Below are 21,068 nucleotides of genomic sequence, written 5' to 3'. Positions count from 1 at the left end.
TTGTATAACCCAGTGCAATCTGAGTCTCTTGTATACTGGTATACAATAAAGCCCTCTTGCTGCTCACCTCACCTCTGTCTCAGTATTGGCTTTGTGGCAGGCAGCTTGAACCTGTGTTTTGCAGTAACATGAACAGAGAGACCGTGGAGGGCGGGGGGAGGGCACCTCATACCACCAAGAAAGCAGGATCAGGAGCACAGTGCGTCCTTTGGACCTGGGGTCCCTGTGCATGAGAAGATCCTTGGCCAGGTGATTATTGATGACAAGGACCTTCCTCCAAAGCCAACAGAGAGAGATAGCCTTCCTCTGGAGCTGATGCCCTGAATTTGGACTTCTAGCCTACTAGACTGTGAGAAAATAAACTTCTGTTTGTTGAAGGCACTCACTTGTGGTATTTAATAGAAGCACTAGATAACTAAGAGTCCAAAGTGGTTTCTGGCACCATCCACAGTAAAGAAAAGGAAACAAACGTGGTTTCCACCTGAGCACCCCGCTGCACAATCACTCTCACGTTCATCATTGGAGGGTGGTGGCACAGCAGTTAACAGCTTGGCTGCTAACCAAAAGGTTGGCAGTTTGAATCCACTAGCCGCTCCTTGGAAACCCTATAGAGCAGTTCTGCTCTGTCCTTTAGGGTCACTATGAGTTGGAGTTGACTCAACGACAACAATTGTTTTTCTGGGTTTTTTTTGGTTCAAAGGACAGGTACTAAACCCAGAGAAGAAGATGTAGGCTGCTCTGAAACTGTCTCAACCACTTGGTTTTACAACTTGATGGGTCAAATTGCCAATAGAACTTGGGGACCTAACTCCAACCTCCTCATCTTGAACTTTCTATGCCTATACATCTAATAACAACCCATGTGGCTTTACCTGGTCTAGGGTTGGCCATCTGTGCTGGATATTTTTTGTTTGCTCCTCTGGATCCACTCTCCCTCTTTCTACACCCCACGCCAGGAAGCTGACCAGTATGGACTGGTCAATAGGGAGGACTGACAGGAAATAGAGAAAGGCCAAAGCATCAATTCCCTTGATTTTCTGTCTGCACGGTCCCTAGATTCAAGCTCTTGGTTCCTGCCAGGAGTTCTCTCCACATCTCGCTCTCTGCCTCTAGACTCTGGCAACACTCCCTCACTTGCCCATTTAGATCCATTGGGGGGTAATTGTCCCTGGCTGTCACTCTCCCCAGGGTGTTGTGGTTTCTCTATGCTTTACCCTCGCCATGGTAAACAGCCCATTTATAAACCCTCCTCAGGTTATCCTAATCCGAGTGTGCCATCTGTTTCCTGTTGGGACTCTGACTGATAGAACAATGGGTGCCAGGAGTGACCCTGGAGAACTTTGAAAGTCAGAATTCTCCTGATCTTCTCTTACCAGGAGAGGCAAATCTTCCCCACTGTTGAAGGGAACAAACCTGCTTTTGCAGAAAAGCCTTTCAAGGCATAAAAAAGCTGGGGCAGATGCATCTGCCCTCCTCTAACTTCACAAGAGGGAGGGACAATCAAGATCAACAGCCCAAGGCTGAATTCTGTGAGGCAGAGGTCAGACATACCTCCTCTCTCCAAACTTTTTATCAGTTCTGACACCAACTGTCCCTCCCACGGCACTCTCTACTTCTCTTCTGGGTTTGATAATTCATTGCAATGGCCACACAGAACTCACAAATCATTCTCACAGTTATGGGTTTATTAGGAAAGTGACAGGTTATACTTTAGGTTTAGGAATTCTCACGATATAGTTCTTCCATCAGGACAACATCTTCTCACAGATGCCCGCAGGCAGGTCTCTCTTTGGCCCTGGCCCCTCGGCCTGGCCTTTGCCCTACATGAGTAAGTGTTACAAAACTCTTTCAGCTCTGCCAATAAGTACCCAGAGGCGCTGCATTCTGCCAGTAAGCCTTAGCCCAAAGACACTCAGCTCTATCTCCGTGGGTCAGCAAACCTAGATCCACCAAGTGTCCAGAGGCACTCCATTCCCCCAGCAAGCCTCCAACCCAAAGGCGCTCAGCTTTCATGCTCCATGGGCTGGGAAGCCCAATCCACAGTCTCCTGCTGGTCTCCTGCCTCTACTGCTGCTGTTTCTCTGCCACTGCTTCTCGCCATCTTCAGTGTTATAGCTCTCTCTCAGTCTTCTGGTTCCAGGAGCTTCTCAGTGCAGGGATCCCACGTCCAAAGGACACACATCACTCCTGGCTCTTCTTTCTGGTCGGTGGTGAGATCCTTTCTCTGCTCTGAAACTGGCTCTCTTTTAAGCCTAGCAAGATGGCAAAACTGATCAACCCCCTCATTAGGGTTCCATACACATTATTTGCATGGTACCACCCCCATAAGGGGACCATGCACTTTATTTACATTATTAGCAAGCTATCCAATCCCCTTGGTAGGCCACAAGCATCTTATTGGCGTAGTTCCACCAGTCATTCAGTGGGAGTTACAAAGACTATGACTAGAACGGCCATATTAAGTAATTCACTCCACTGAACAAGGATTGCTCCGGGGCAGTTGCTTCATAAGCTGATTCTAATTTTCCTAAGGACCCACCTCTACCACTTCTCACAGCCTTGAAGTCCAACAAGACAATTGGATTTCCAAAGGACGCAGAGAGGGACAAGACCAGTTCCAGGAGGAGGTAGCCCGCATATAAACGAGTTTCCATACCTCCCCAATCTGTATGACCAAGTGTAGGAGGGGAACCTAAGGGAATAAAGCCAAGAGGATGGAAAAACAAGCCTCAATCAGGCTGAACTATTTCTAGATTTAATATGTTGGTTTGAATACCAGATCAATAGTCTCTTACACTAGCTAATTAAAGCCTTGATCCAAAGTTGGCCTACAATTCATTAGATATTTCTTTCTCCAGTTCCCTGTATCCCCCAATTAAAGGCCGCAGTTTCCCTCAGGTGACCCTCTCTTCTTGGAGTTCTAGTAAACACTAACCACCTCCTTCAGACCAAGGGTGTTCACAGAGTCCTTCTTCACTCTATGAATTCCCCACATTATGCTGTGCCTTTGTAATTAGTTCTTTTATGACAATCTCCTCAATTTCTCCTAATGTGGGCGTACCATCTGTTTCCTACTGGGACTGGAACTGATTCACCACCTTTTATTTTCAACCTTTTTGAGTTCTTTTGTTTTATGTGCATCTCTTGTTTATTGAACACAGTTGAGCACATAGAAAATCTTTTTATTTTAGTAAATGAGGTTTGTTATTACGATTAAGTTTGGCCTCAATATGGCCATCTTATTTTGTATTTCTGATACTTAACTTCAATTCATATTCTGTTTTTTGCTATATGATCCATTTATTTTCCCCAAACCCTCAACATATATTTAAATCTATCTCAGTAAACCAACTAGAGAAAAATGCAACATTTATTGCCTCCCTGTAACAAAAATAATACATATTCATACCACCCCTAGACGCTTCTATCCATTTTCTTGGCTAGTATGCTATGAAATTCTTGTCCAAGTTCATTGGAAGTATGTTGCCAATATTTTATGTTATGTGGCTTTTTTTCATTGATTCAATGAATATTTATTTGGCATTTACCATGGCCTTTTGATATAACAGGGAACAAAACCCATAACCCTATTCTCACTGATTTTACATTTCGTTAAAAAATCATTAGCATTCTGTTTCATAGTTATTTAGACTAAATCCAATGGGTAAGTGAATTAATGCTCACAACACCTATTTCTCACCATGTTTTCCCCATTCATGGGTTTTTCACTTTTGATTCTTCTCACCGTTGGTTGGATTATGTCTTTAAGTTGTTCTTTGTTTGGCTGAGTTGAAAGTGTTTTACATGTTATCAAAGAACATTTTGTGTTACAAGGATGGGAACATTCCCAACCATTGTGTAAATGACAAGAAACATACGGTTTCTCTCATTCAAGTACAAGAATTCAAAAGAGTTTTACATCTTATCAAAGTACACTTTGTGCAACTAGGATGGAACAGTTCCCTATACATTCTGTGAATGAAAAGCTATGCACAGTTTCTCTTATTCAAATACATGAAGCCAAAGGTTTATTCATATTATCAAACTACACATAATATTACAAGGACAGGAAAGTTCCCAATACATTGTGTGAATGACAAAATGATATAATTTCTCACATTCAAGTACGTGAAGTCTAAAGTGTTTTTCATGTTGTCAAAGTACACTTAATGTTACAAGGACAGGAAAGTTCCCAATACATACTGTAAATGAGAAAACAATATACAGTTTCTACCATTTAAGTACATGAAGTCAAAAGAATATTTTTGGCATTCAAAGTACGTCGTGTACAACAAGCATATGAAAGTTCACAATACATTGTGTGAATCATAAATTAATGTACAGTTTCTCTCATTTAAGTATATGAGGTCAAGGAAGTTTTACATGTTTTCAAAGTACACTTTGTGTTACAAGGACAGAAAAGTTCTTTATAAAGCCTGTGAATGAGAAAACTCCAATTCAGATACATGAAGTAAAAAAGTATTTTTGTTTTTGAAGTACATCATGTGTAACAGGAATATGAAAGACCCCAATACATTTTGTGAATGAGAAAACAGCGTATGGTTACTTCCATTCAAGCACATAAAGTCAAAAGGGTTTCACGTATTATTGAAGTACGCTTTGTGTTACATGAATGGAAAAGTTCCCAATACATTTTGTGAATGAGAAAACGGTATACAGTTACTCCCACTCAAGTACTTAAAGTCAAAAGAGTTTTACATGTTATCAAAGTACGCTTTGCATTATAAGGATGGAAAAGTTCCCAATACATTGTGTAAATGAAAAAACAATGCAGAGTTCCTACTATTGAAATAGATTAATTCAAAAGAATTTTACATGTTATCAAAATATGCTTTCTATTAGAGGGTTGCGAAAGTTCCTATCGTGTGAATGACAAAGCAGTATACAGTTTCTACAATTCAAATACATTCACTTAATACATCGTGTAAGTGAGAAAACAAAATACAGTTTCTCCCATTCAAGGACATCAAGTCAAAACAGCATTTTTGGTTTTTAAAGTACATTGTGTAAAACAAACAAACAAACAAAAAAATGGAAGTTCTTAATACACTCTGAATGAGAAAACAATGTACAGTTTCTTCCATTCAAGTACATGAAGGCAAAAGAGTTTTACAATGTTATCAAAGCACTTCTTGTGTTACAAGGACGGGAAAGTTCCAAATTCATTGTGTGAATGAGAAACCAAAATACAGTTTCTCCTATTCAAGTACAGGAATTCAAAAGAGTTTTACATGTTTTCAAAGTACACTTTGTGTTACATGGATGGGAAAGTTTCTTGTACATTCTGTGAATGAGAAAACAATGTACAGTTTCTCCCATCCAAGTATACGAAGTCAAGAGAGTTTTACATGTTATCAAAGTATACTCTGCAGTTACAAGGACAGGAAAGTTCCCAATATATTCTCCAAATGAGAAAACAACATACACTTTCTCTCGTTCAAGTGCATGAAGTCAAAAGACTATTACATGTAATCAAATTATACTTTCTGTTACAAGGAAGGGAAACCTCTCCTTGAGGATTTTTACATATGGAGGGTCTCCTTGTTGCTTTTACATATAAATAACTATTTAGCAGGAGAGAAAATTCTTTGTTCATTACAGCATTATTTTTATGGCATCAAATGTTGCTTGAGAAATTTCAGTTCAACCTGATGGTTTGCCTCTTAGGTGATTTCTTCTGCTTGGCTGCATGTAGAAAAAAAAAATTATTTTTCCTTTGAAGAAGTTCAATTTACCAAACCCGTTGCTGTCAATTTCAACTCATTAAAAAAAAAAAAAAACAAAACCATTGCCATCGGGTCAATTCTGACTCATAGTGACCCTGTAGGACAGAGTAGAACTGCCCCTATAGAGCTTCCAAGGGGCGCCTGGCAGATTTGAACTGCCAACCCTTTGGTAAGCAGCCGCAGCACTTAACCACTATGCCACCAGGGTTTCCTTTCAACTCATAGCTACCCTATATGACAGAGTAGAGTTGCCCTGTGGAGTTCCAGGCTATAATCTTCACAGAAGCAGCCTGCCACATCTTTATCATAAGGAGTGGCTGGTGGGTTTGGACTGTTGGCCTTTTGGTTAGCAGCTGAGCACTTAACCACTGCACCACCAGGGCCCCTTAAGTTCAATGGAGAAGACACTAAAAACCATTCGACCAATCGAGCAAACACACAAAACAACAACCAAGACATAAAGAAAACAAGCTCCCAAAACTCATCCAGGACAGAATTTCTACTTTTTTATCATTTTTTACCAGGAAGAAATTGCCATCCCTGATAAAATGTTTAAGCAATTATGGTAAACTTCAATGGGATTTTCTGAGAAACTAGGCATCCACTTGGTCAGTTGACTATCAATGAATATTCTAATGGTCTTTAACTAGTCATTCTTTTTTTTCTCTTATCTTTTCTAACATGATTAGATTATTTAACTGTTGTTTTGTCTTGTACACTCTCTGCCAACGGTAAGTCTTTGGCTTATTTAGGTCACTTCCTTTGTGGCAAATGAAAATAAAATTTTGACAGGAGCTCATAACTAAATTATTAAAAAAAAAAAAATTAACCAAAGCAAACCTAAAGAAAGCCAAAAATAAGAATAAAGATAACAAATTTTAAGGTGCGAGATCTTTAAAAAAAAAAAAATGAAAAAATAGTAAATTGCTAAGCCCATAAATTTACACTTTGGAGGAAAACAGAAAACGTAAATCCTCATTTCTCTGGAATTCCCTAACTAAAATGTTGTTGTCAGGTGCTTTTGAGACTGTTCGGACTCACAGGGACCCTACTTACAACAGAACAAAACACTGCCCAGTCCTGCGCCATCCTCACAATCGTTGTTATGCTTGCGCTCGTTGTTGCAAGCACCACGTCAGTCCATCCCATTGAGGGTCTTCCTCTTTTGCAATGCCTCTCTGATTTACCTAGCGTGAAGTCCTTCTCCAGGGACTGATCCCTCCTGATAACGTGTCCACAATATGTAAGATGCAGTCTCGCTATCCGTGCTTCTAAGGAGCATTCTGATTGTACTTCTTCCAAGACAGATTCGTTCATTCTTTTGCCAGTCCGTGGTATATTCAATATTCTTTGCCAACACCACAATTCAAAGGTGTCAGTTCTTCCTCGGTCTTCCTTATTCATTATCCAATTTTCGCATGCATATGAGGAGACTGAAAGCACCATGGCTTGGATCAGGCGCACCTTAGTCTTCAAAGTGACATCTTTGCTTTTTAACACTTTAAAGAGGTCTTTTGCAGCAGATTTGCCCAAAGCAACGTGTCTTTTGATTTCTTGACTGCTGCTTCCACGGGTGTCGATTTTGGATCCAAGTAAAATGAAATCTTGACAATTTTAATCTTTTCTCCATTTATCATGATGTTGCCTATTGGTCCACTTGTGAGGATTTTCGTTTTCTTTATGTTGAGGTGTCTCATCCATATTGAAGGCTGTGGTCTTTGATTTTCATCAGGAAGTGCTTCAAGTCCTCTTCACTTTCAGCAAGCAAAGTTGTGTCATCTGTATAGTGCAGGTTGTTAATGAGTCTTCCTCCAATCCTGATGCCCTGTTCTTCCTCATATAGTCCAGCTTCTCAGATTATTTGCTCAGCATCCAGACTGAATAAGTATGGTGAAAGGATACAACCTTGACACACACCTTTCCTGACCTTAACCAATGCAGTATCCCCTTGTTTTGTTCGAATGACTGCCTCTTGATCTATGTACAGGTTCCTCAAGAGTAAAATTAAGTGTTCTGGAACTCCCATTCTTCACGACGTTATCCATAACTTGTTATGATCCACACAGTTGAATGCCTTAACATGGTCAATAAAACACAGGTAAACATCTTTCTGGTATTCTCTGCTTTTAGCCAGGCTCCATCTGACATCAGCAATAATATTCCTTGTTCCACATCCTCTTCTGAATTTGGCTTGAATTTCTGGCAGCTCACTGTTGATGTATACCTACTGCCACTTTTGAATGATCTTCAGCAAAATTTTACTTGTGTGTAATATTAATGATAGTGTTCAATAATTTCAATTTGGTGGGATCACCTTTCTTTGGAATAGGTACATAAATATGGATATCTTCCAGTTGGTTGGTCAGGTAGCTGTCTTCCAAATTTCTTGCCATAGACAAGTGATCTCTTCTAGCACTGCCATCAGTATATTGAAACATCTCAACTGGTATTCTGCCAATTCCTGAATCCTTGTTTTTTGCCAATGCCTTCAGTGCAGCTTGGACCTCTTCCTTCAGTGCCATCAGTTCCTGATCATATGCTACCTCCTAAAATGGCTGGACATCGACCAATTTTTTTTTCCTTCTTTTTTTTTTTTTTTAATTGTGCTTTAGGTGAAAGTTTTCAGCTCAGGTTAATTTCTCATACAAAAATTTATACACACATTGTTATGTGACCCAAGTTCCAATCCCTATATTGTAACAGCACACTCCTGCTTTTAACCCCTAGTTTCCCATGTCCATTCAACCAGCTACTATCCCTTCTTGCCTTCTCATCCCATCTCTGGACAGGAGCTGCCCATTTAGTCTCATGTATCTACTTGAGCTAAGAAGCACACTCTTCACGAGTATTATTTTATGTTTTATAGTCCAGCCTAATCTTTGTCTGATGAGCTGGCTTCAGGAATGCTTTTACTCTTGGGTTAACAGAGAGTCCGGCGGCCCTGTCTTCTGGGGTTCCTCCAGTCTTGGTCGGACCATTAAGTCTGGTCTTTTTAAGTAAATTTGAGTTCTATACCCCATTTTTCTCCTGCTCTGCAGGGACTCTCTGTTGTATTCTCTGTCAGGGCAGTCATTAGTAGTAGCTGGGCACCATCTAGTTCTTCTGTTGATCAGTTCTTTTTGGTACAGTGACTCTGTATTTCTTCCATCTTCTTTTGATGCTTCCTGTGTCGTTTAATGTTTTTCCAGTAGAGTCCTTCAATATTTCAACTCAAGGCTTGAATTTTTTCTTCAGTTCTTTCAGCTTGAGAAATGCCAAATGTTTTCTTTCCTTTTGGTTTTCTAACTCCAGGTCTTTGCACATGTCATTATAATACTTTGTCTTCTCGAGCTGGCATTGGAAATCTTCTGTTCAGCTCTCTTACTTCATCATTTCTTCCATTTTCTTTAGCTACTCTATGTTCAAGAGCATTGGTAATTACTGGTGATTGGAATGCAAAAGTTGGAAATAAAGAAGGACTGGTAGTTGGAAAATATGGCCTTGGTGATAGAAATGATGCTAGAGATCACATGACAGGATTTTACAAGACCAACAACTTCTTCATTGCAAATACGTTTTTTCAACAACATGAATGGTGACTGTACACATGGACCTGGCCATATAGAATACACGGAAATCAAATTGACTATATCTGTGGAAAGAGATGACGGAAAAGCCAATAGCATTAGTCAGAAGAAGGCCAGCAGCTGACTGTGGAACAGACCGTCAGTTGTTCATATGAAAGTTCAAGTTGAAGCTGAAAAAATTTAGAAAAAGTCCCCGAGAGCCAAAGTACGACCTTGAGGACATCCCACCTGAATTTAGAGATCGTCTCAAGAATAGACTTGATGCACTGAACTCTAATGACTGAAGACCAGATAAGTTGTGGAATGACATCAAAGACATCACACATGAGGAAAGCAAGAGGTCATTAAAAAGACAGAAAAGAAATAAAAGACCAAAATGGATGTCGGAAGAGACTCTTAATTAAAACAGAAAGCAATGTATATCAAGTGCCTTAAATGTGCTCTTTGACAGAAAATTCCAAGGCCAGGAATGTATCCTAAGAAAATAAATAATCAGAGGCATCAAAAAGATTGATATACAGGAATATGCATTTCAATACCATTTGTAATATACACTGAAAATCTGGAAATGAAATGTCCCACAGGAGTGGAATTTATTTATTCAGCCAGTAAATATTTCTTTAGAAAATATTTCTTTATTGTGTCTTGGGGAATGGTGGGTTGGGAAATGATCGAGTAAGGTATGGTAAATGCCTATGCAGGCATATTACGCAGCAATTGAAGCTAATTTTTATACTGTTGATGGGATAATATATTGGTACAACTTTTCTGGAGACCAATTTACCAATATATACTTTAAATGGATAAACTTTTTTTACCTAGCAATTCTATTTTGAGAAATATACCTTAAAGAAATAATCAGAGATGAGGGCAAAGATTTATGTAAAAGAGATTACTTATAATAGTAAAAACATATACTTTTTACTTTTAACCGTAAAAATGTGTCTATGATAAGGGATTTTATGATACCTTTGTATAACAAAAATAAAAGATTGTTTAATAGCTGGAGAAAATGTCATATGTTATTAGGAGGAAAAAAGCAGGCCACGAAGAGAATGGTCTCAAAGATGCTACTGAGATAAACGTGCTCTCCCCACATCCTGGAGCCAAACAGAACTATACTAGCTAATTGAACTCACCACATTTTCTTATCACTTTGAAAAACTACTTATTTGATTACTTCCCATGCCCTGGACTCATTTTCCTCCAGTTAACTTCCCTTCAATTTTCTGCACTCAGTTCATTTCTAATTTTTAAGAAATATTCCCTGTTATGGATGCAATTGTGTCCACCCAAAGATATGCTGAAATTCTGTCCCTCAGTACTTCTGAATGTGACCTTGTTTGGCAATAGGGTCTTTGAAGATACTATCAATTAAATTAACATGAGGTCATACCAAAGTACCAAAAAAAAAAAAAAAAAAAAAACAAGCCCATCACCGTTGAGTCAATAACAACTCATAGTGACCCTGTAGTAAAGAGTAGAACTCCCCCATAGGGTTTCCAAGGAGCGGCTGGTGGATTTGAACTGCTGAACTTTTGGTTAGCAGCCGTAGCTCTTAACCACGTAGCCACCAGAGCTCCATACCAAAGTATGTTGAGTCCTAATCCAACCTAAGTGCTGTCCTTAAAAAGAGGAGAAGAGACACAGAGAGACAAAGGGGGGAGAGGGGGAGACAGCCACTTGAAGATGTATCTACAAGCTAAGGAACACCATGAACCACTTGGGGTTACCAGGGAACTAAGAGTGTCAGTCGCATCTGAACAACAACCTGCCCGCTCCGACCCCGGCTCAGCATGTTGGAGGCTCTACTCCCAGTAGGTACAACCAAGAACACGGGGCTCCCAGTCTCTCAGTCTCAGGCTACTGCATCTCCCCAGGAGAGTCAAGCCACCAGCATTTCTCATCTCCCTGAGTTCTGTGTTATAGAAACTCTACTCCAGGCAAGAGCAGCTGAGAGGTCAGGGGCTCCCTTTCTCCACCCAGCTCCCACTCTCAGGCAGAAGCTGTACCCTGTGAGTGCCAGGCTCAGAATATTGGGCCCTCAATCACCCTCACCCCAGTTCACTCAGAGATCAGAGTTCCACATGAGAAAAGGCAAGCCAAGAAGAACAGAGACTTCTGCTCCAGACCAGTACCTCAGATATAGAGCAGGGATGTCACAGATGGAAGGGAGCCACTGTCCTCACACCCAGTTCTGAAGCAATACCATAGAGATTTTGCCCAGGGGTAGAGGCAGTTTGAAAAAACAGAGAGTGCTAAACTGACTATTTGGAACAGAGTGCGGGGAATTTCAAACCTACGAGCGTTGTTCAAAACAGTAGAGATTTGGTGGTAAGCAATTAAGAAGGATCTGGTATCTTTATAAGAGCAACAAGTGAAACCTTAGACAAAATAGAAGTTTAACAGTGAGATCCAGGAAAAGAGACAGCTAAGAAGAGCCTTTTGGGGTCAGACAAACCTCAAAAACTACCACTGTAAAGAGGCCTGAAATTAATTGGTTCAGATGGTGGATCAGTTTATGCTCCCAGAGCATAATAAAAAACAATAGAGTAATCAGCTGATGATTAGAGGGATACCAATAGCGAAAGACAGCTTAACAAAGAGCTCAGAGAAAATACACAAAGAGAGCCCTGTCATTTCAATGTGACTGTGGAAGACCAAGGCTGCACCCTTTAAGAAGCGACACCAGAGGCTTAAGGTGGCAGGGGAAATAGAATTCATTGAAATAGTCCAGCCAAGTCATTAAACAAATAAACAAGCAAACAACAATGCCCAGGGTGTGGGAAAGGAATCCAGAGTTGCTAAAATATATTACCTTAAATGTCCAGTTTTCCACAAAAAACTGAGATATAAAGATAAGCAGGAAAGTGTGACCAATACAGAGAAATAAAAGCAGGTGACAGAAACTGCCTGTGAGACGGCCCAGATTGTTACTGAGTGGAAACCCCAGTTTCCACTCAGTGTGACTCATATCAGCCACTAAACAGGAGACTGAGGTGGGAGAGTGGACAGGCATCTTTATTTTGTTGCACAAGGAAAGGAGACAGTCGGGGGTGTTGCCACCAAGACTGTTCAGCAAGGACACGGTGAAAGGTTACTTTAGGGGGCTTACATGTAGGAAGTTTACACAAGTTACATCAGCAGCATTCTTAATCATACTGGGCAGGCATAACGGGGTTTACATATAACTTCATGCATTGCCAGGATTTTAATGTAAAGTTACGGCATGCCAAGCAAAGGAACCAGGATTCTACTGCGCGAAGCTTCAGGAAAAGCCAAACAAAGGAAACAAGATTCTAATGCAAAGCTATAGTGAGCTAAGTGAGCTGCATGAAGCAGTGGAATTTTCCACGGCCTGAGGACCCCTGTCTTAAGACAACAGACTTAAAGACAAACACTTCAAAGCAGCAATTATAAACATGTTCAAAGAAGTAAGGAAAACCATGACTAAAGAAGCAAAGAAAGTTATGACAATGTCACATCAAATAGATTACTTTAATAAAGAGAGAAATTCTTATTAAAAGATACAAACAGTTTGAAAGTAAAAGAATGGAAAAAATATGCAAACAGCAACAACAAGAAAGCTGTAGTAGCTAAACAAATATCAGACAGAGTAGACTTCAAAACAACAAAAAATACTGAATTAAAAAATGGCAAAGGACTTGAATAGACATATCTTCAGTAAAGATATACAAGCGGCCAATAAGCACGTGAAAAGATGTTCAACATCATTAGCCATTTTTGTTGTTCTTGTTAATTTCTGTCAGTCAGCTCTGATTTAGCATGATGACCTTATGTACAACAGAACAAAACCTTATACTCTCCTGAGCCATCCTTACAATCGTTGGTATGTTTGAGCCCATTGCTGCAGCCGCTGTGTCATAATTCATTCAAACCCACTGCCGTCGAGTCGATTCCAACTCATAGCGACCCTATAGGACAGAGTAGAACTGCCCCATAGAGTTTCCAAGGAGCACCTGGCAGATTTGAACTGCCAACCTTTTGGTTAGCAGCTGTAGCACTTAACTACTACGCCACCAGGGTTTCCCATAATTCTCAAAAAGAAAAAAAAAAAAATAATTCACTAGGGAGATGAAAATCAAAACCTTATAAAATGTTTTGTCAAAAAAAAAAAAAACAGAAAATAACAAGTGTTAACAGGAATGTGGAGAAACTGGAACCCTCCCACATTCATGCTAGGGGGAATGTAAAATTGTGCAAAACAGTCTGGCAGTTCCTCAAAGAATTACATACAGAATTACCACATGACCCAGCAATTAGACTCCTAGGTCTATACCCAAAAAAACTGTAAAAAAGGACTCAAACAGATACTTGCACACCAGTGTTTTTGCGGCATTACTCACTATAGCCAAAAGGTAGAAACAGCCCCAGTGTCCATCAGCAGATGGATGTCGTTGTTGTCGTTAGGTGCTGTTGAGTCGGTTGTGACTCACAGCGACACTGTGTGCAACAGAACGAAACACTCACCGGTCTTTCGCCATCCTTACAATTGTTGTTACGCTTGAACCTGTTGTAGCAGCCGCTATGTCAATCCATCTCGTTGAGGGTCTTCCTCTTTTTTCCTAACCCTTTTCTTTACCAAGCATAATGTTCTTTTCCAGGGACAAGTCCCTCCTGATAACATGTCCGAAGTATGTGAGACATAGTCTTGCCATCCTTCCTTCTAAGGACCATTATGACTGTACTTCTTCCAAGACAGATTTATTCATTCTTTTGGCAGTGCGTGGTATAGTCAATGTTCTTCACCAATGCCACAATTCAAAGGTGTCAATTCTTCTTCTCTCTTTCTTATTCATTGTCCAGCTTTTGCATGCACATGAGGTGATTGAAAACACCATTGCTTGGGTCAGGTGCACCTTAGTCTTCAAGGTGACGTCTTTGCTTTTAACACTTTAAAGAGATATCTTGCAGCAGACTTTCCCAATGTAATGCATCGTTTGATTTCTTGACTGCTGATTCTATGGGTGTTGATTATGGATCCAAGTAAAATAAAATCCTTGACAACTTCATTATTTTCTCTGTTTGTCGTGATGCTGTTTATTGGTCCAGTTGTGAGGATTTTTGTTTTCTTTATGTTGAGGTGTAATCCATACTGAAGGCTGTGGACTTTGATCTTCATCAGTAAGTGCTTCAAGCCCTCTTCACTTTCAGCAAGCAAGTTTGTGTGATCTGCGGATCACAGGTTGTTAATGAGTCTTGCTCCAATCCTGATGTCCCTTTCTTCATCACATAATTCAGCTTCTTGGATTATTTGCTCAACATACAGGTTGAGTAAGTATGAAAAGGATACAACCCTGACATATATCTTTCCTGATTTTAAACCACACGGTATGCCCTTGTTCTGTTCAAATGACTGCCTCTTAATCTATGTATGGGTTCCTCATGAGTACATTAAGTGTTCTGGAATTCTCATTCTTCACAGCATTATTCATAATTTGTTATGATCCACATAGTCAAATGCCTTTGCATAGTAAATAAAACACAGGTAAACATCTTTCTTGTATTCTCTGCTTTCAACCATGATCCACCTGACATCAGCAATGATATCCCTTGTTCCATGTCCTCTTCTGAATCTGGCTTGGATTTCTGGGAGTTCCCTGTCAATTTACTGCTGCAACCATTTTTTCAATATCTTCAGCAAAATTTTACTTGTGTATGATATTAATGGGAAACCCTGGTGACGTAGTGGTTAAGTGCTACAGCTGCTAATCAAAGGGTCGGCAGTTCAAATCCACCAGGCGCTCCTTGGAAACTCTATGGGGCAGTTCTACTCTGTCCTGTAGGGTCGCTATGAGTCGGAATCAACTCAACGGCACTGGGTTTAGTTTTCGTTTTATGATATTAATGATATTGTTGATAATTTCTCCATTCGATTTGATCGTCTTTCTTTGGAACGGGTACAAACATGTATCTCTCCCAATCAGTTGGCCAGGTAGCTGTCTTCCAAATTTCTTGGCATAGATGAATAAGCACCTCCAGCGATGCATCTGTTTGTTGAAACATCTCATTTGGTATTCCATCAATTCCTGGGGACTTGTTTTTCACCAGTGCCTTCAGTGAAGCTTGGACCTCTTCCCTCAGTAGCATCTGTTCCCGATCATATGCTACCTCCTGAACTGGTTGAATGCCGACCAATTCTTTTTGGTATAGTGACTCTGTGTATTCCTTCCATCTTCTTTTGATGCTTCCTGCATTGTTTAATATTGCAACCTGAGGCTTAAATTTTTTCTTCAGTTTTTTCAGCTTGAGAAATGCCGAGAGTGTTCTTCCCTTTTGGTTTCCTAACTCCGTTTGCACATGTCATTATACTTTACTTTGTCTTTTCGAACTGCCCTTTGAAGTCTTCTGTTCAGAAGAGATTCTGAAACTTGCTCTTGAAAGTTGAGTAGCTAAAGCAAATGGTAGAAATGATGAAGTGAAAAAGCTAAACTGGTGAATATGGATAAACAAAATGCAATATATTCCTACAATGAAGTATTATTCCACCATAAAAAGCAATGCAGTTCTCATACATTCCACAACATGGATAAACCTTAAAAACATTACACCAAGGGAAATAAACCAGATGCAAAAGGACAAACATTTTATGATTTGATTTATATGAAATATCTAGAATAAGCAAATCCATAGAGACAGAAGGTAGATTAGAGGTTACCAGGGACTTGGGGGAGGAGGTAATGGGGAGTTAGTACTTAATGGGTTCAGAGTTTCTGTTTGGAGTGAAGAAAAAGCTTTGGAAATAGATAATAGTGATGGACACATAACATTGTTCATGTAATTAATGCCACTGAATTGTACACTTAAAAATGGTAAGATGGCAAATTTACGTCATGTATAATTGTTTTGTTTTTATATTATATAAAAATGTAAATATTTTGAGAATGATATAAAAACTATTTTAAAGTGTTACTAGAGATAAAATGAACAACACATTAGGAAAATATAACAATTATAAACATATATTCACCTAACCACAGAGCTCCAATATACATGAAGCAAAAACTGACAGAATTGAAAAAAACACGTGGGGAAGTGGAATGAAAGGGGACATCACTGGATAGGAAATCAAGATGTTTTATGCTGAGGTCAGCCCATTCTTCCCGGAATCTCCCTTAAAGAAGGGTAGTATATTTGACTGAGGGTGGGCCAAAGTTCAGGGACTTGGGGGAGGGAGAGCAGCTTAACCAATGTTTGGTTAACGAGCACTCAGTTTCTGATTTATTAGTGGGGACAAGCAATTCAGTTACTCATTTATGAGGCAAAGAATGGGAATTTGGAGAATCTGTGTCTGCTCTTGTCTTAGGTAAGTAAGAGGGCCTCTGTGAGCCTTATCTAAGTCATATAGCAAAGGTCAGTTGTTTTAGGCATTGTGGTCAGCCAAGTCCCAGAAAAAGCTGATAAGGAAAGCACGTTCCAACATTTTTTTTTTTTTTTTAGTGTTTCCTTAGACTCGGAGACAAGCAGAGTTCAGAGGCCTTTAGGAAGGAGAGAAGCCGTCAAAGTTTGGTCAAGACAAAGCAGAGGGCAAGAAATGGGCAATTTTGAGCATTTGGTCAGACCACATAATGTCTGATTTCATTTACGTAAAATGTGCACAGCAGGCAAATTCACAGAGGCATAAAGTAGATGAGCAGTTGCTTAGAGCTCCTGAGACTGGTGACAAATGGGAATGACTGTTAAAGGACACAGGATTTCTTTTCTTTTTTTTGAATTGATAAAAATGTTCTTAACTTAGCTTGTGGTGATGATTGCACAGCTATATAAATATGCGACAAACAATGGAATTATACACTTTAAGTGGGTCAGTTGTATGGTATGTGAATCATAGCTGAATAAAGCTGTTAAGAATGTAAACAGGAAGTTTCTAATGAAGAGTGAAAGATCCAATTGCCTCTCTACTCTCAGCTATCTTCCAAAGCAAGGGCTTCGCAAATTGATGAATTTACACATTTTTGACATCAAGTAGGAAAAACTAGACTGAGCATCAGTAACCTTCTTCTCCCACTGATCCATGTTCTACTACCTACTGATCAATCTTGGCATTTGTCTTAGTCACCCAGTGCTGATGTAACAGAAATACCACAGGTGGGTGGCTTTAAAGAACAGAAATGTATTTTCTCACAGTTCTGGAGGCTGAAAATCCACATCGGGGTCATGGCTGTGTTGATTCCTTCCTTGCTGGTAGCCCCAAGCATTCCTTGGTTCCTTGATGATCCTAAGATGGCATCTGTCTGCCCTCCCTAATATGTGCTCATATGTCTCTGTGCAAGTGGTAAGCAAGGTACACACTGACTTACTTGTGTTTACTTACTAATCTGTAGACCACAGTTTCACCTGGGTTTCACCACATCTTTGAATAGTGAAAAACAGGTGAAATCATGTACTACAGATTAGTGAGTGCAAGGAAGCCCGTGCATACCTTGGTTATTGGGTAATCCGCCCCTGTCTCTGAGTCTATGCTCCTCTTTATATAACTCAGAAGTGTTTAGGTGTTAGATCCACTCTACATTGGTATGATCTCAACTGATTGATTGTATTACGTTAGATTGCATCATCCACCACTCATCTGTCCATTTGTCCATCAGTGGTGGCTTGCATGTTGCTGTGACGCTGGAAGCTATGCTACCAATATTTCAAATACCAACAGGATAGCCCTGGTGGACAGGTTTCGCTGAGCTTCCAGACTAAGACAGACCAGGAAGAAGGATTTGGCAATCTATCCTAAAAAACAAACAAAAACAAACTGGCTAGTGAAAATCTTATGAATAGCAACAGGATATTGTCTGATATAGGGCTGGAAGATAAGCCCCTCAGGCTGGAATGCACTCAAAAGATGACTAGGGAAGAGCTGCCTCCTTGAAGTAGAGTTGATCTTAGTGATTTGGATGGAGTCAAGCTTTTGGGACCTTCATTTGCTGATGTGGCACAATACAAAATGAGAAGAAATAGCTGCAAACAACCATTTCAGAATGTGGAATGTACGAAGTATGAATCTAGGAAAATTGAAAGTTGTAAAAAATGAAATGGAATGCTTAAAGATAGATATCCTAGGCATTAGTGAGCTGAAATGGACTGGTATTGGCCATTTTGAATCAATCATATGGTCTACTATGCTGGGAATGACAAATTGAAGATAAACGGCATCTCATTCATTGCCGGAAGGAACATTTGAAGATCTATCTTGAAGTACAATGCTGTCAGTGATACAATAATATCCATAAGCCTACAAAGAAGGCCAGTTAATATGACTGTCATTAAAATTTACGCAACAACCACTAATGCCAAAGATGAAGAAATTGAAGATCTTTACCAACTTCTGCAGTCGGAAATTGATCAAACACGCAGTCAAGATGCATTGATAATTACTGGTGCTTGGAATGCAAAAGTTGGAAACAAAGAAGAAGGATCAGTAGTTGAAAAATACAGCCTTGGTGATAGAAATGACACTGGAGATCTCAGAATAGAATTTTGCAAGACCAACGACTTATTCATTGCAAATACCTTTTTTCAACAACATCAACAGCAACTATACACGTGGACTTCGTCAGATGGAATACACAGAAACCAAATCGACTACATCTGTGGAAAGAGATGATGGAGAAGCTCAATATCATCAGTCAGAACAAGGCCAGGGGCTGACTGCAGAGTAGACCATCAATTGCTCACATGCAAGTTCAAGTCGAAGCTGAAGAAAATTAGAACAATATATGAAAGCCAAATACGACCTTGAGTATATCCCACCTGAATTTCGAGACCATCTCAAGAATAAATTTGATGCATTGAACACTAATGACCACAGACCAAAGGATTTGTGGAATGACATCAGGGACAACATACTTGAAGAAAACAAAAGGTCATTAAACAGGCAGGAAAGAAAATGGAGGTCAGAAGAGACTCTGAAACTTGCTCTTGAACATCAAGTAGCTAAAGTGAAAGGAAGAAATGAAGAAGTAAAAGATCTGAACAGAGGATCTCCAAGTGTGGCTTGAGAAGACAAAGTATTATAATGAAACATGCGAAGACCAGGAATTAGAAAACCAAAAGGGAAGAACACACTCCGCACTTCTCAAGCTGAAAAAACTAAGAAAAAATTCAAGCCTCGAACTGCAATATTCAAGGATTCTACAGGCAAAATATTGAGCCACAAAGGAAATATTAAAAGAAGACAGAACAAATGTACAGAATCACTATACAAAAAAATTGGTCAACGTTCAACCATTTCAGGAGGTAGCATATGATCAAGGACCAATGTATTGAAGAAAGAAGTCCAAGTTGCACTGAAGGCATTGGCGAAAAACAAGACTTCAGGAATTGACGGAATACCAAGTGAGATGTTTTAACGAACAGATGAGTGCTGGAAGTGCTCACTAGTCTATGCCAAGAAATTTGGAAGAGAACTATCTAGCCAACTGACTGAAAGAGATCCATATCTGTACCCATTCCAAAGAAAGATGATCCAACAGAATGAGGAAATTATCTAACAATATCATTAATATCAGTCAGTGGGTTTATCATTAATATCACATGCAAGTAAAATTTTGCTGAAGAGCATTCAAAAATGGTTGCAGCAGTACATTGACAAGGATTTGCCAGAAATTCAAGCCTGATTCAGAAGAAGACATGAAACAACAGATATCATTGCTGATGTCAGATGGATCTTGGAAAAACTCAGAGAATACCAGAAAGATGTTTACTTGCGTTTAATTGACTATGCCAAGGCATTTGACTGTGTGGATCATAACACGTTATGGATCACATTGCAAAGAATGGAAATTCCAGAGCACTTCATTGTGCTCATGCAAAACCTGTATGTAGGCCAAGAAGCAGTCATTTGAACAGAACAAGGAAGCACTGCGTGGTTCAAAATCAGGAGAGGTGTGCAACAGGGTTGTAACATTTCACTATACTTATTCAATCTGTATGCTGAACAAATTAACCCAAGAAGCTGGACTATATGAAGAATGCTGCATCAGGATTGGAAGAAGGTTCATTAACAACCTGCGATATGCAGTTGACACAACCTTGCTTACTGAAAGCAGAGAGGATTTGAACCGCTTACCGATGAAGATCAAAGACTACAGTCTTCAGTATGGGTTACACCTCAACGTAATGAACAAAAATCCTCACAGCTTGACCAATAAACAACATCAGGATAAATAGTGAAAAGATTAAAGCTATCAAGGATTTTGTTTTACCTGGATCCACAGTCAACGCCCGTGAAAGCAGTAGTCAAGAAATCAAAGTTCATATTGTACTGGGCAAATCTGCTGCAAAAAAAAAAAAAAAAAAATCATTCAGGTGTTAAAAAGCAAAGATGTCACTTTGAGGACTAAGATGCACCTGACCCAGACCATGATATTTTCCATCACCTCATATGCACATGAAAGTTGGACAATGAAGAAGGAAGATCAGAGAAGGATTCATGCCTTTCAATTATGGTGTTGGTGAAGAATATTGAATATACGATGGACTGTCAAAAGAATGAACAAATCTGTCTTGGAAGAAGTACAGCCAGAATGCTCCTTAGAAGCAAGGATGGTTAAGAAATCGTCTCATATACTTTGGACAAGTTATCAGGAGGGATTAGTCCCTAGAGGAGGACATCTTGCTTGGTAAAGCAGAGGGTCAGCAAAAAAGAGGAAGACCCTCAATGAGAAAGACTGCCACAGTGGCTACAACAATGGGCCCAAAGAAAGGATTGTTTAGTTCTGATGTACATTGGGTCAGTATG

This window comes from Elephas maximus, chromosome 8 (assembly GCF_024166365.1).
Source record: "Elephas maximus indicus isolate mEleMax1 chromosome 8, mEleMax1 primary haplotype, whole genome shotgun sequence".
Classification (NCBI taxonomy): domain Eukaryota; kingdom Metazoa; phylum Chordata; class Mammalia; order Proboscidea; family Elephantidae; genus Elephas; species Elephas maximus.
This window is presented reverse-complemented; position numbering follows the sequence as displayed.